General features: G+C 51.2%; 1 protein-coding gene across 1 annotated transcript in view; it reads right to left on the reverse strand.

Moving 5' to 3' along the window:
- Positions 1-1,681, reverse strand: part of LOC132393552 (ATP-binding cassette sub-family G member 1) — a 57,948-nt gene extending 56,267 nt beyond the window's left edge. Inside the window, exon 1 of the mRNA XM_059968959.1 lies at positions 1,545-1,681. The gene's annotated coding sequence lies outside the window, so the exon portion shown is untranslated. The remainder of the gene's footprint in view (positions 1-1,544) is intronic.
- Between the last annotated feature and the right edge of the window lie 4,319 nt (positions 1,682-6,000).

Consider the following 6,000-nt stretch of genomic DNA (forward strand, 5'->3'; position numbering starts at 1 on the left):
CAGGGTAACACAAACAACATACTGGAGAAACGCAGCAGGTCAGACAGCATCTACAGAGCATCTAAAGATCCAACATTTTAGGCTGAGCCCCTTTACAGATGTTCACATTATAATGTTAATGGGATCATCATCATCTCGTTCACCACGTATCTCACTTCCAGCTCTGCTCTCCGTATTAGAGACCACCTCATTGACTGAAATGCAAACAGTCTTGAGGTCCACCATGCCTCCTAAAATATCAAAACGACCTTCCATTGGAATCATTTATCAAAGAGTGATGGATTTTGTTTTGACCTCTTAACTCAGGTAATGATTCAATTAGTCCAACATCATGAAACAGGCCCAAGGGCCCATCAAGTCCGTGTCCATTTACACTAATCCCATTGTCTCCCTTCCATCAACTTCACTCTCCCCACCACCTAGATTTTACCACTCAGCTACACAGGAGGGCAAATTTACAATGGTGGCTAGCCTGTCAGCTCACACCTCCTTGCCACATGGAAGGGGGAAAAAAAAGTACAGAAGCAGATGTGAAGGGCAAGTGATTTTTTTTAAACACACAGACAGTGGTGGGTGTCTGGAATGTCCCACCTGAGGCGATGGTAGAGACAGATACATTCGGGACTTTTCAGAGACGTTTAGATGGGCACATGGATTTGAGAAAAACGGAGTGACACGGATATTGTGCAGGCAAAAGAGATTAATTTAGTTAGCTATTTGATTACGAGTCTTTAATATTGTGGGCCGAACAGCCTGTTCTTGTACTGTACTGTTATGTGTTCTAAAGGATACTCGTCACGTATCCACGGCGTTCATAGCGCCATCACATTTACCCCTAAACCTCTTTAAAGACTTAAATAACAAATAACATAAATAGCACTAAATATTGTATTGCAATGTTGCGCCCCATTAAATGATTACGGTAAACATTACGTCACCGTCAATAACTTTTTTTTGGATTCCTCAAGTCTGCGATTAAACATGCAACCAAAACTCCCTCCTGACGACTCATGAGCGAACAAGAGCGGGGTTACTGTCGGTCAAATCAAACCCAGTGAACGAGAGGGATGGAGAAGCGGCGAATCGCTTAACCTGTTCCCAATAATCAGAACGATTTTAACAAATCCAACTGATTATTCATTCTTAATGGTGCTTTGAACAGAAATATTAATCTAAAAACTAGTGATCCTGAATGCATAATAATATTTCAAAAACTGGAATGCAACAACTTAATGTTTTTAACAAAGCATTGTTAATTCTATCAGTGGGGTGTCCGCACTAATCAGAAACTCCCTTCAATTAATGACAATTAATACATTGCAATATATAATTTTATTGTTTTCGTTAGAAACTTTCTTATCAATAAACGATGCAGTTTCCATCTACAACAGGGATATTCGGTACTAATTAAACGCCATCTCATCGATGCGTCACATAATAAAAAGCGTCCTTTGCTATATTTGCAAACCTTGCCAACCCTTCAATCCGCTACCTCCTTATTCTATATTACGCTAAGCGAGAGCTTGAGAAATTGTAAAACTCACCCACAGCCTGTTCAGAACCGACTGCAGTTTATTAAAACGCAATTGAAGTATTTTTAGCAGTTGGTTAAACAATAACGTTTTGGGGGAGGAAAAACGATGCGCGTTTTCTCGAATGTCAGCAGAATTCGGGATGCAGGGACTCCGAGGTTGTACTGGTACCACGGAGCCTAAACATAGCAATCTCTCTCCAGGTCTGTTTACCCTCTGCAGCTGCCGGCAGTTTCCATCTGCTACGACCAATCACCAGCTTCGAGAGGCGGAGACAAACTTCAATCCGCCTCTCCCCCACCACATCCCGGACTGCTATCTCCTCTCCCCCACCACATCCCGGACTGCTATCTCCTCTCCCCCACCACGTCCCGGACTGCTATCTCCTCTCCCCCACCACGTCCCGGACTGCTATCTCCTCTCCCCCACCACGTCCCGGACTGCTATCTCCTCTCCCCCAACACGTCCCGGACTGCTATCCTCCCCCCCCCCCCCCCCCCCCCCCCCCGAACTGCTATCTCCTCTCCCCCACCACGTCCCGGACTGCTATCTCCTCTCCCCCACCACGTCCAGGACTGCTATCTCCTCTCCCCCACCACGTCCCGGACTGCTATCTCCTCTCCCCCACCACGTCCCGGACTGCTATCTCCTCTCCCCCAACACGTCCTGGACTGCTATCCTCCCCCACCACGTCCCGAACTGCTATCTCCTCTCCCCCACCACGTCCCGGACTGCTATCTCCTCTCCCCCACCACATCCCGGACTGCTATCCTCCCCCACCACGTCCCGGACTGCTATCTCCTCTCCCCCACCACGTCCCGGACTGCTATCTCCTCTCCCCCACCACGTCCCGGACTGCTATCTCCTCTCCCCCAACACGTCCCGGACTGCTATCCTCCCCCACCACGTCCCGAACTGCTATCTCCTCTCCCCCACCACGTCCCGGACTGCTATCTCCTCTCCCCCACCACGTCCCGGACTGCTATCTCCTCTCCCCCAACACGTCCCGGACTGCTATCCTCCCCCACCACGTCCCGAACTGCTATCTCCTCTCCCCCACCACGTCCCGGACTGCTATCTCCTCTCCCCCACCACGTCCCGGACTGCTATCTCCTCGCCCCAACCACGTCCCGGACTGCTATCTCCTCTCCCTCACCACGTCCCGGACTGCTATCTCCTCGCCCCCACCACGTCCCGGACTGCTATCTCCTCGCCCCCACCACGTCCCGGACTGCTATCTCCTCCCCCCCAGCACGTCCCGGACTGCTATCTCCTTGCCCCCACCACATCCCAGATTGCTATCTCCTCTCCCCCACCACATCCCGGACTGCTATCTCCTCGCCCCCACCACATCCTGGACTGCTATCTCCTCTCCCTCACCACATCCCGGTCTGCTATCCTCCCCCACCACATCCCGGACTGCTATCTCCTCGCCCCCACCATATCCCGGACTGCTATCTCCTCTCCCCCACCACATCCCGGACTGCTATCTCCTCGCCCCCACCACATCCCGGACTGCTATCTCCTCTCCCTCACCACATCCCGGACTGCTATCTCCTCTCCCCCACCACGTCCCGGACTGCTATCTCCTCCCCCCCAGCACGTCCCGGACTGCTATCTCCTCGCCCCCACCACATCTCGGACTGCTATCTCCTCTCCCCCACCACGTCCCGGACTGCTATCTCCTCTCCCCCACCACGTCCCGGACTGCTATCTCCTCTCCCCCACCACGTCCCGGACTGCTATCTCCTCTCCCCCACCACGTCCCGGACTGCTATCTCCTCGCCCCAACCACGTCCCGGACTGCTATCTCCTCTCCCTCACCACGTCCCGGACTGCTATCTCCTCGCCCCCACCACGTCCCGGACTGCTATCTCCTCGCCCCCACCACATCCCGGACTGCTATCTCCTCCCCCCCAGCACGTCCCGGACTGCTATCTCCTCGCCCCCACCACATCCCGGACTGCTATCTCCTCTCCCCCACCACATCCCGGACTGCTATCTCCTCGCCTCCACCACATCCTGGACTGCTATCTCCTCTCCCTCACCACATCCCGGACTGCTATCCTCCCCCACCACATCCCGGATTGCTATCTCCTCGCCCCCACCATATCCCGGACTGCTATCTCCTCTCCCTCACCACATCCCGGACTGCTATCTCCTCTCCCCCACCACATCCCGGACTGCTATCTCCTCTCCCCCACCACATCCCGGACTGCTATCTCCTCGCCCCCACCATATCCCGGACTGCTATCTCCTCTCCCCCACCACATCCCAGACTGCTATCTCCTCTCCCCCACCACATCCCGGACTGCTATCTCCTCGCCCCCACCACATCTTGGACTGCTATCTCCTCTCCCCCACCACATCCCGGACTGCTATCCTCCCCCATGACATCCCGGACTGCTACCTCCTCTCCCTCACCACATCCCGGACTGCTATCTCCTCTCCCTCACCACATCCCGGACTGCTATCTCCTCTCCCCCACCACGTCCCGGACTGCTATCTCCTCCCCCCCCCAGCACGTCCCGGACTGCTATCTCCTCGCCCCCACCACATCTTGGACTGCTATCTCCTCTCCCCCACCACGTCCCGGACTGCTATCCTCCCCCACCACATCCCGGACTGCTATCCTCCCCCATGACATCCCGGACTGCTATCCTCCCCCATGACATCCCGGACTGCTATCCTCCCCCATGTCATCCCGGACTGCTATCTGCTTCAACTTCATGGCTTCTCTTCCTTCCTCTCCTCATGTTCATTCCTTCCATTTCTCGCATGTCCCTCTCTTTCTCATTTCCTCTTCTTCCTTCAAATGCCTCCATTCTTTTTCCTATCACCACAACTCTGAACTGATTCCACAAACTATGGACTCACTTTCAAGGACTCAACAACTCATGTGCTCAGAATTATCTGTCTATAGCCAGGGCATCAAAGGCTATGGGGAGAAGGAAGTGGAGTGAGAGTGACTGGAAGAATTGGATCAGCCCATGATTGAATGGCAGATCAGACTCAATGGGCCAAATAACCCACTTCTGCTCCTATGGTCTTATTTATTTCTCTATCTGCCTACCTAACTATCTTTTGGTCATTCTGTCTATCTGTCTATTCATCTGTCTATCATTTCCAGAGTTTGTCTTCTTTTTCCACATTAACTGTCAGTTTTTGTGTGTATTCTTTTGTTTTACTGTGAATGTCAGCAAGATGCTGCCATTAAAGAGTGACCCATTACATGCAATTCTGATAGGAGTCATCAAATGTTCCCATATAGGACTACCGCAGCTGAAATCTACAGTCACAGCCACAGGTACTTCAGTAAGTAACATCGTGAATCGACGGACTCAGAACGTGAGGGCAGTTTCCCTTTAAGGAAGTGGAAGCATGAAAAGCATGCTGGATTGCAATTAAGATTGAAACATGGAAGCTTTAGATCCCAACTATCTTTTCTGGCAAATGTACACTCTCTGGAGAACTCAGAAGCAAGATTGCTGTACCAGAGGGACATCAGGGACTGCGCTATTCTTTGTTTCCTGGAAACATGGCTATCCCCTCCGCCATCTCAGAAGCAGCACTGCGGTTCAATGACTTCACCAAACTTCGGTAAGACAGGACAGCTCGGTCTTTTAAAGGGAACGCAGATGAAATGTTCTTTCTGATTAACTCATTGTGTTGCACAGATGTGCCAGTTCTGTCTCAGACTTGCTCACCTGATCTGGAACGTCTAATAGTCAAATGCTGTCCTTTTTATCTGCTGAGGAAATCTTCTGTTATAATTCTGGTAGTGGCATACTTCCTACCTCAGGCCAACACCAGGCAGGCATTGTATGGTCTGAGCACCGTGATCGGCAGTCACAAAACAGCATACCCTGATGCCTTCCCTATCCTTGCGGGGGATTTCAACTAGGCCAGTTTGAGGAACTCTCTGAGCAACTACCACCAACATATCACCTGTGGGACCACAGGAGCCAACACACTTGACCACTGTTATACCACCATCAAGACTACTTACTATGCCATCCCATGCCCGCACTTTGGAAAGTCCAATCACCTGGCTTTACTTCTATTCAGAGAAGTAAAGTACTCACCACTGCAACAATCAGGTATGGTCACAAGAGGCAGAGGAGCACTTACAGAACTGATTTAAGTCAGTGGACTGGACAATATTCAGGGATTCATTTTCAAGTCTGAGTGAATATGCCACAGTTGTCACCGACTTCATCAAAACCTGTGTGGATGAGTGTGTGGACATACCCAAACAAAAAGCAATAGATGAACCAGGATATTCATAGGTCTGTGCCATTCAAGATCAATGATCAGGAACTATACAAGATGTCCAGGTATGACCCACAGAAAGCAACGTCAAGAGTGAAAAAGTAATTCAGATTGAGGTTAGAGACTGAATCAGATGTACTTCAGCAGTGGCAGGGTTTGCAAGCCATCACTTCCTACAAAGTGAAACCTAACATCA

Source organism: Hypanus sabinus, chromosome 4 (assembly GCF_030144855.1).
Source record: "Hypanus sabinus isolate sHypSab1 chromosome 4, sHypSab1.hap1, whole genome shotgun sequence".
NCBI lineage: Eukaryota > Metazoa > Chordata > Chondrichthyes > Myliobatiformes > Dasyatidae > Hypanus > Hypanus sabinus.